Source organism: Xenopus laevis, chromosome 1L (assembly GCF_017654675.1).
Source record: "Xenopus laevis strain J_2021 chromosome 1L, Xenopus_laevis_v10.1, whole genome shotgun sequence".
Lineage (NCBI taxonomy): Eukaryota > Metazoa > Chordata > Amphibia > Anura > Pipidae > Xenopus > Xenopus laevis.
This window is the reverse complement of record NC_054371.1, coordinates 65,956,351-65,967,183: the sequence shown is the minus strand read 5'-3', so window position 1 is coordinate 65,967,183 and position 10,833 is coordinate 65,956,351.

The window sequence follows — 10,833 nt, the reverse complement described above, 5'->3', positions numbered from 1 at the left end:
GAACTATCTGCGCTAAATCCTTCGACTTCGATATTCGAAGTCGAAGGATTTTAGTTCCTAGTCAAATATCGAGGGTTAATTAACCCTCGATATTCGACCCTTAGTGAATCAGCCCCTAGGTATTTCATAATCTATTGACCTACTTCCAATGCTTCGTCCCTTAAAAAATAGAGACTGAGTTGTCTTTTAGGGTTGCAAATAGGGGTGACTGCCCAGAGCCCCACATATAGTGCAGTAGTTATAAGTGGGAGAAGTTAGAGAGAGACCAGGTATAGTAGGGCAAAATAATGCCAGGTTGACAATATGGTATTAGCAAGGCAGAGGGCAGCATGTAAGCAGGTTGGCCTACCCATAGTTGTTCAGTCAATGGATGTAACTGGGTCTCCTAGTACTGCTTGGGTCCCTTAGAATTGATGCAGCCCAAGGCACGAGTGCATGATTCAGCTCTGCGGTGATTAGTGTGATCTCTCATTCATTAGTGACAACTTTAGATTTATTGGATTATGTGCTATCATTAAATTTGAATCAGTGCTGGCTGCGCAAGGAATATTTAATAGAATTCATTAGAGCAGCAGGAAACCTTCTAGTTAGAGGCACAAGTCTTCCTTCTGCTTATTAAACAGCATTCTATAGATGTTTTAACAAAAAAAATAGGTCGCTATTCATTTATTCCCACAAATAATGGAACTGGTCACTTTGTTGTCGATCTTTGGCAAATATTTGTAACACTGCTGAGGCTCAATATATTATTAAAAAAATATCCCACCGCTTCTATATTTTATAATAGCCTGCCAAATATGTTCAGATTGTCTGAATTTCTTGCAGAGTCCTTGTAACTTTGATATAGAACCTTATCTATATATTTATAAAACAAATCATATTCTTAAAGGCCTTCCAAAACAGGCCAGAGTTCACACAAACGTAAGGTTCTTTTATTATTTTATATGAACATGGAAATAGTAACCATTTTAGTAAATGTACTTCTGCAAAGTAAAACTAGTTTGTTCAGCCACAGAACATAACCTGCATCTTGGTAACAGCATGCCCTTACAAACTATGTACCTAACCAGTCCATCAAATACCCATTAGAAATATTAATGGTATGTCTCAACCTCAGCATTTGGCATGCCATTTGCAAAAATATATTTGAAACTGAGATTAATATTTTATAAACAAAGAGTCAGCGAAACATGTGGGGTGCATAGCGGCACTTCTGCCTATGCACATACAGTTGACTCAAAGTATATATTTCAATAATTGCGCTAATATCTAGCTGCACTTAGAGATAAACCAAAGCAGGAACTTGTGTTGCCATTACTGGCATTAAGTGAATGTGATATTATGCCTTGCACTTCCATTAAGGTCATTATATCTGTATGCTATTAAATTATCCCTGACATTTGTGAATCCTTAGTACATTATATAGAAAATACCACTTGGATTCCATACCTCCTTATAATAGTGGTTATTGCCCCTATATGAAAAATATATGAACATTAATTGCCATTGGCTGGGGTGGTGCTAGGAGGAAATATAATCAATATAAAAGTTGTAGAGTAAAAACCCACCAGTACAAGCACTCAGAACCAAAACCCCTCCCTACAATTTGTGTGTTTAGCACACTGTTCTTTCAAATATCTGATGCCTTTATTACACATGCATTAAAAATACAGTTTATAAACACCCTATGCAAGGTAAGAATGCAGCTGTGTAATGATGGACTATAAAATATAATACATAAGCCAGCTATACCAATAAAGTGCACTTCTTAATAAACTGAACCAAACAAATGGTTACCATGACTACCTTATGGACAATCTCCCTATATTTATGCATGCAATTGTAGCAGATACACTTAATATAATGACACCCATGCATCTTGCATAAGTAACATGGGGCAGCTCCTGACTGGGATTCAAAATAGGCCCTGGCATTTCAAATACACAGAGGACCAAACAGCCCCCCACAGGCCCAATAAATAATAACTGTCTATGGCATCTTAGGGCAGCCCATCTTGCATTTGCCAGTCCAGGCCTGAATAGGGGTCATTTATTTCTTTACACTGGGATTTAAGTACTGCTGCGCTAAGGACTGCAAGTGCCCCTTAGTTCTCACTTACAGAGCACATGCACCCCCTCTGCACTGAGCTCCAGATCAAATATCTGGATATGTGCCTCTCACTGCCCACCCTACGTAGACTGAGCACTGTCTAAAGCAGTGAGTACTCAATCCACAGGGTTTGCTGCACGCCTGCGGCATTCTTCACATGCCCCAGGCAAGTGCAAAAAAATGACATATTGCAGCCTTTATGTTGCACTTTGAATACTGCATGGAGCACTGTAAATGAGGCCTTCTGAGTTAATAGTCCTCCCCCATGGAATACAAATACTGGCAAACATTGCTTTCAACTAAATGTAGTCATAACTGCATCTCTCTCTCTCTCTCTCTCTCTCTCTCTCTCACCCATCAATACAGTTAATTTGTAAGGACCCCTTCTGAGTTTAAAGCACAATACACGAAGAAAAGTCAAATAAAAACTTTTATTTAAAATTGTTGCACAGTGTCACTCACAACACAGCTTGGTCCACTCGGTCCTTCCAACAGATTAATAGGTACTCAATACCACCCAACACCACACTGGACTTGCAAATCCAGCCAAGGCATATCAGTTGTACCACCTACTGGTCAAGTAATCCGTTGTACAACCTACGACCCTCCACTTCGGCCCAGCTAGGACTTTTCTTGTCCACACTGTCCCTATTCTCACACTTCTCCCTAACTGTGTTTGAACCATGGCTGCTAAGCCATTCTCAATTTGTTGGGGTGCCAGCTACCCATACTAAATAGCCCTGTCTGGCTAAAGCACCTAGTGCCTGTACTTAGGAGACCTATCTACCTATACCTGTAGGAACCGAAGACCACACCCTGGGCAGAACCCTCCTTTTATACCTTTTACCACCTGTCCCTCTATTGCCCTCCAGTGGTAAAGGGAAATACTACACCTGAACTCTATTGCCCTGCTGCCGTCTAGTGGAAGTTTTACCAAATTACTACTAACACATTAAGGGGCACATTTACTAAGCTCAAGAGAAGGATTTCGAAGTATTTTTTTGGGTACCTCGAACATCGAATAGGCTACTACGGGCTTCGACTTCGACAACGTTTCGAACTAAAAATCGTTCGACTATTTGACCATTCGATAGTCGAAGTACTGTCTCTTTAAAAAATATTCGACTACATACTTCATCAGTTTAAACCTACCGCGGTTCAATGTTAGCCTATGGGAACCTTCCCCAGCACTTTTCTAATGTTTTTATGATCGAATAGAAATCATTCGATCGATTAAAATCCTTCGAATCGTTCAAACGATTTTTATTCGATCGTTCGATCAAAGTATTTGCGCTAAAATCCTTCGAATTCAATATTCGAATTTGAAGGATTTTACTTCGAGGGTCGAACTCGAGAGTTTATTAACCCTTGAAATTCGACCCTTGATAAATCTGTCCCTAAATCTCCAACAGGTCAAATATATTTCAAAATTCCCATACACACAAACAATCATCACACTAACCAACATTTATAACAGCATTTTACACACATTACAGGTCACCTCCTTACATATTGCTCAAAAAGTGTTAGTGTATTGGAGTGATCTTTGCATTCAGGTGAAGACTAAACTTACTCTCTGTATCAACATGTCTGTTCAGGGAGTCTGATAATGACCACAGTCCTATTATGATGCAGAATTTCCTCTGCAAACACTGCAGCAAACTCCTCTGGATGTCTAGTTCCACGTTAGCTGTATAAATCAAAAAAGTTGTGCACCTAGAAATCAAAAAAGTTAAATGAAACAAAGTTCTAACAAATGGCAGTGGAAGCAAGGGTTCAGTGGCATCCAAGTAAATTGAAAAGACTGTTAAAGTTTAAGGGGCCCATTTACTTAGCTTGAGTGAAGGAATGGAATAAAAAAAAACTTTGAATTTCGAATGATTTTTTTGACTACTTCGACCATCGAATTGGCTACTTCGACCTTCGACTACGACTTCGAATCGAACGATTCGAACTAAAAATCTTTCGAATATTCGACCATTCGATAATCAAAGTACTGTCTCTTTAAAAAAAAACTTCTACCCCCTACTTCGCCACCTAAAACCTACCAAGGTGCAATGTTAGCCTATGGGCAAGGTCCCCCATAGGCATTCAAATGTTTTTTTGGTCGAAGAAAAATCGTTCGATCAATGGATTAAAATCCTTAGAATCGAACGATCAAACTATTTGCGGTAAATCCTTCGACTTCGATATTCGAAGCTGAAGGATTTACATTCGGCAGTCGAATATCGAGGGTTAATTAACCCTTGATATTCAACCCTATGTAAATCTGCCCCTAAATGTACCAAAATTCTTCTTCGATTCGCCCAATAATGTACACCCAGGGGAACATTTACCTAGGGTTGAATATCGAGGGTTAATTAAACCTCGATATTCAACCGTCTAAGTAAAATCCTTTGACTTCGAATATCGAATTTGAAGGATTTACCGCTATTCCTACGATCTAACGATCCAAGGAATAATCGTTCGATCGATACGAAGGATTTTAATCCATCGATCGAAGGATATTCCTTCGATCAGAAAATTGTTAGGAAGCCTAAGGGGACCTTCCCCATAGGCTAACATTGGCCTTGGTAGGTTTTAGGTGGCGAACTAGGGGGTCGAAGAATTTTTTAAAGAGACAGTACTTCGACAATCGAATTGTTGAATAGTCGAACGATTTTTAGTTCGAATCGTTGATTCGAAGTCGAAGGTCGTAGTCGAAGGTCGAAGTAGCCATATTCAACCATTCGAAATTCGAACTATTTTTCCTCTATTTCTTCACTTGAGCTAAGTAAATGGGCCCCCCAATCTCCCAGCCATACCTTCAACAGATGAGCAGTGTCAGGGGACATAAGCATATTGCATCAACATTTTGCACAAAAATTACTTTCAAGGCAATAATAAGAGTGTAGAGCCATTAACAGAATATTATGTTGTAAAGCTTGCCAAATGAGTGGATGCTTGCCCAGTCAGGCCACCAACACAGTGGACCAAATCTGGATCATCTGATTGTTTGAACCCTGGGCCAACAATTGAAGTCTGCTTTGCCCAGACACCTAATCACTACAAAAAACACATTATTGAAAAAAAAATACGGACATTGCTCAGCATTAACCTACTTGATTAAACTTTATTTGCTATAGGTCTGGCAAAGAGTGAAAATTGATCTGGACTGACACAAAAAGCTGACTGATTTATTTGGGCTGGTATTTTGCTTGAGTTTAGAGAACTAGAAAAACACAAACGAGTGAACGTTAAATGCCGAGCCAATGTCAGGCATTCTCACCAGTACATCTGAAAGCATCACAGAGTGTGACTGCACCTTTATATGAAGGGAAGGTTGGCTGGATCTTGCAAACAGGAAATACATGTCATTTCTGATAATGAATTATTATCATCCAATAATTAAAAATATTATAAGCTCAGTGGGTGACATCTCTGAGCGTTTGCACTGACATAATAAGTGTTGAGGACCTGCAGTGTGATTCTCCATTGACCGACTCTCAGATGTTATCCTGACAGTTGACTGAGACACAGCTGAGCATGTTCAGTTATTCAGAGAAACACTGAGAAATATATTAGTGTGATGGCTTCATAGCCTTATATTAATACAGGAATATTTAGCCTGTACAATTTATCATGAGATGTTCTAATATATACACATAAGGGATTTAAAAAAAAAAAGTGCCATTCTTTTTGCCCCTTGCCCTTCTTATTACACACAACTCTCTATATTCTCCTAGAATAGAAAGCAAATAGTTCTGCAGTATTGGGGTGTCCCTCGGAAAGCACTGTAGCCTTTTATCGGTGCATATGGGAGATCTTCAACTGAGTGTCAGGAGCCAGTATTCCTACAAAGTACAAAGTACTGTTGGTTCGGCTCATGGGTGGAACGTGTGGATCAGGGCTCTTTTGTATTGCAGAGGTTACCAAAGTATAACATGTAAGTAAGCAAGCAGATCACAAGACAATGGCCCAGTGTGTGGCTTTCATTATTCTGCCTCCTTTCCTTTCACCTACAAAAATAGTGACTAGTCAAACACCTGGCAGAGTTTTAAATGAAATATACAGTACATTGTCTATTTACAGAAACATTGTTTATACAAACTGCAGACAGTCGGTCTATAGATACAGGAATCAAGTTAGTATAATAGCTGTATGCTATTCAAACCTTTCCTCTCGTGATGTATAACTATAACCTAGCATTTTCATTTACATTTTCTCCTTTTCCCCATTATTCGATACACTGTTTTCAACGCTATAACAGTATTAAACAAACACAGCAATATAAGGCACCCCGTGGACTTTCATTTTGTACAGAGATAAGAACTTGCAGGTACTGTCAGATATATATATACTATTTATGCACAGCTTCACTGCGATTCCCCGCTGATCCTCTCGGCCTCTTACTGGTGGAATGCTCCAGTTTTGTTTATTTTGTGCTTTTAGAAAACAGTAAAATCTGCATATCGAAAGCAATCGAGAAGTTTATCTTGAATTCTTATTCATCTGATGGAGCGGAGACAAAAGAAGCCATCAAGCTATCAGCTCAACATTTTTATCTTTTGTCTAACTATACAATGTGTATTTAAATTCTGCAGAACAAAAGAACACAGTAGTAATTAAATTAACATATTTAACTGAGCCCTTGAAAAAAAAGAAAAGCCAATCATGGTTGAATGTTCAGTTTTCTATGCCAATCAAACCAGCTGAAAAAGAGTACAAATTAATTTAGCATGACCAGCATTTCAGAGGCAAATTATACCCATTATTTACCCTGCTTCTCTGTTTAGAGTGCTGCTTTTTAATTCCTAGCATAGTTCTAGCACTACAGGAAATTGTAAAGCTGGCCATAGACGTGAGGATTTTAGCCTCATATCCAATTAATGATCATACGTCACAATCTTCTGATCCGCAACTAACTGTTCAGATTAAATAAAGTCGTTATAAAGGTGTCATAATCTTTTGAAGCAAGCATAACTTTTTCGGTAAGACGTTTTATTATATTCACTGCGCATTGGCTCAATTCAAATTGAAAAAAATACAAAAAAAACTCTAAATGTCCGAATTGATTAAAACAGCAGCTCCCATTGACTTCTATGGGGCCTCAATTAGTTTTACTTGGAGACGTTTTATATTCAATGGTTTTTACGCTTATTCAATATTGACTTTAATGGGGGAATGTAATAAATGTCGGTAACGGGAAAATTATTCGCAATGCGAAAAATGTTAAGCCACTGTGCAAACAAATTTGCCTTTGTGCGAATTTAATATAGCTTTTGCGAACCCGGAAACTGTTTAGCGACCACTTCAGACAGTGGAAGAAGGTTTGCGAATTTTTATAGTTTGAATGTAATAAAACTTCATACTGAAAAAATTATGTTTGCTCCAAAAGATTACGACGCCTTCAAGCGCTTCTTAAAAGTGGGCAATGCGCAATTTAAATTCGCAATGTAATAACAAATTAAGGAAGAGTATTACATTGCAAAATGAGACTTTTTATTCTTATTTGTGCTAATTGTTTTGCTCTTTGCGACTTTTATTACATTCCCCCATTCGAGTTTTAAAGAAATTTTTTAAAAACATAAATATTTAGGGAAAAAATACAATTTGTGGGGGGAGAAAGAAATCTGAATGTGGGGTAGAAAAGAGTTATTAATGGCATTACAAATGGCTGCTTGTTGGTTTGTGTAGGAATTCTATTCACGTAGTCATTTGCAGAAATATTACAGGGTGGTAGATTATTCAGAGTGGATTGGTGTGGAACAGTCATCCCCAACCAGTGGCTTGTAAGCATCATGTTGCTCACTAAACCGTTGAATGTTGCTCCCGGTGGCCTCAAAGCTGGTGCTTATTTTTGAATTCCTGGCTTGGAGGAAGGTTTTGGTTGTGTAAAAACCAGGTGTACTGCCAAACAGAGTTTCCTATAGGTTGCCAGTCCTCATAGCGGCTAAAAAAAATACCCAATCACAGTCTTATTTTGTATCCCTCCCCCCAGGCTCCCAGGAACATGTTTCATGCAGCTTGTGTTGCATCCTATCTCTTTGAACGTGGCTCACGGGTGCCCCTGATGTAGAAGGTTTGTGATTGTGAGGAAAAAGTTTCCCATTGTAAGAGTATAATAAATCAGTTTCTGGCTATAGTGGGACAAAGTTTTGGGGGGAATGCATTGAGGATGGGTCTGAGGAGCAATTTACAAATGCTCATGTGTCTGGCTCTCAATGTACCAGTATGCTCCCTCAGCAGCTTATTCTGCAGTGTTGGGAACCTAATGCAATGGTGTACTGGTTTATTTGGCATCCCAGTATCGGGTGCAGTATTGGTATTCCGTCTCTTGCTAAGCCTCTTTGGTTTTGACATTCAACCCGAATACTGGCTCTGTTTTTGATGCATCTCCTGATCAGGGGCAATCCTGGTCCCTCCACCGCCTGCGCTAGAAGAGCCGGATATCCGGTTTGAAAATCGGAAATTCGGCTCATAAAATACCAGGAGCGACATTTTTGCCGCCCCTGGTACCTAGTGGGGCGCTGCCGCCTGAGGCATCAGCCTCAACTCGCTTCATTGGCGAAGCACCCCTGCTCCTGATACTTCACAGAAAAGCAAAGTGTAAACTCAGTGTTACCATTTATGATTATAGGCCCCTGGGGAACTAGTCTGGGTAGTGTTGTTGCTCCAGGGTTTATCATCTTCATGATCTTTACATTCAGGGGAATTTCAGGACCCAGGGCTACTATTCTCTTGTGATTTAGGGCTAAGAAGGGATTGATAAAGCCAATGGCTATCACTCTTCATCGGCAAAGAGGTATCAAGATAAACTAGGTTACACTGAAGTTAACATACCAACACCAGCATACAAATTTGTTGGCTCTCAAAATAACCTTCAAGTGATAACTGCCCATGCAGAATGACACTGATCATTTAGCCTAGATGTTAAAGGGGTTGTTCACCTTTGAGATAACTTTTAGTATGATGTAGAGAGTGATATTCTGATACAATTTGCATTGCTTTTCATTTTGTATTATTGAAGGTTTTTAAGTTATTTAGCATTTGCATCTTAAGCAATCTGGTAACTAAGGTCAACATTACCCTAGCAACCATGCATTGCTTTAAATAAGAGACTGGAATATGAACAGGCGAGGCCTGAATAGAAGGATCAGTAATAAAAAGTATCTTGTAGCCTTTTTAGAAGGGAATCAGTGACGCCCATTTGAAAGCTGCAGAAGAAAAAGGCAAATAACTATAAAACTATAAAAAAATAAATAATGAAAACCAGCGTTGCTTATAATTAGCAGTTCTATGACATAATAAAAGTTACCTTAAAGGTGAACCACCCCTTTAATTGGGCAAATTATTCTGTGATTGCATTGTCATTCAGGATAATGGGAACATACCTACCATATCTCTTACTTAACTTTTTCATTTGAAAGTAAATCCATAGAGTTTTGAAACCTATTAATTCAATCAAACATTTAGGTGGTCTACAATGACATCTTGGGGCTTCACTGGCAGCATACACAAGCAAGCAGCATGGCGGGAGGACATTATAAACTATTAAGACAAAGACAGAATCGCTACAGTAATTCTCCGAGCCTTTTGTGCTCATGGACGTATGACTCATTGTTAACCTATCTAATCCATCAAAGTGCTATGCATTGTGCAATTCCATTGAAGCCACTGAAGTGATAGGAAAAGCCAGTGATAGTGCACAATCCTTTACCCCTGCTGATACATTGCCCATTCCAAGGAAAGTTATTCCAGCCATCCCTATTTTCACAGCTGTAGAATTGGCTTGATTGATTGCAGCTGCTTTGACAATGAATTCTGGGCAAACACATGCACATTGTGGACATCAGCTTATCCACTTGCTTTCTTTTGTGCTCCAAACTTTTTTTCCAACATGGTGATCTGATCTATATCTCAATATCTATCTAAGCAGGTTGGATACACACAAGGAGAACCATGAAGGAGAACAACACTGACCTGATCTATTTGTTATATAAATGCAGACATTAAATGCATAATTGGTATACGTTAAACCAAACTCACAAAGGGAAATCAACTGTATGGACTTTCCACTATGAAAAATCAGCTCTTATAATCATTGTTATCAACGCTTTAAGTGTGGGGCACATTTGCAAACGGGTACTACCCCGAAACGTTGCATTTTTCTGCATATAACACGCAGGGGTGCTTCGCCAATGAGGCGAGTTGAGTCTGTCGCCTCAGGCAGCAGCGCCCCACTAGGTACCAGGGGCAGCAAAAACGCTGCTCCTGGTACTTTAAGAGTGAATTTCCGGGGGAGGGGAGGGGGGGGCAGCAGCAACTGCTGCTGCCTTAGGCGGCGGAGGGGCCAGGATCACCCCTGCTAACATGCATGGGTTTATCCCTGCTTGCACCAGCCTTGGGGCTCTTACTGATGAGTGTTTGAAGCTGCAGGGGAGCGCAGGAATAGACGCATTTATCTTTTTTCAATGGGGCTGTACTCACTACACAGACGCGTGTAGGCGCCGAACGCAGGAAAAATGCAGCATGTTGCATCTCAACCTGCGTTTGGCGCCTACACACGCCTGTTTGAGTACAGCCCCATTGAAATGTGTCTATTCCTGCACTCCCCTGCGGCTGAACGCAGAAAAACGGAACGCAGGGGAGCGCAGCTTCAACCGTTCGTCAGTAAGAGCCCTTGGAGTGCCAGTGATTCCTTTTTGTACTGTTCAATTTGGAGGGCGCCGACCCCTTCCTCAC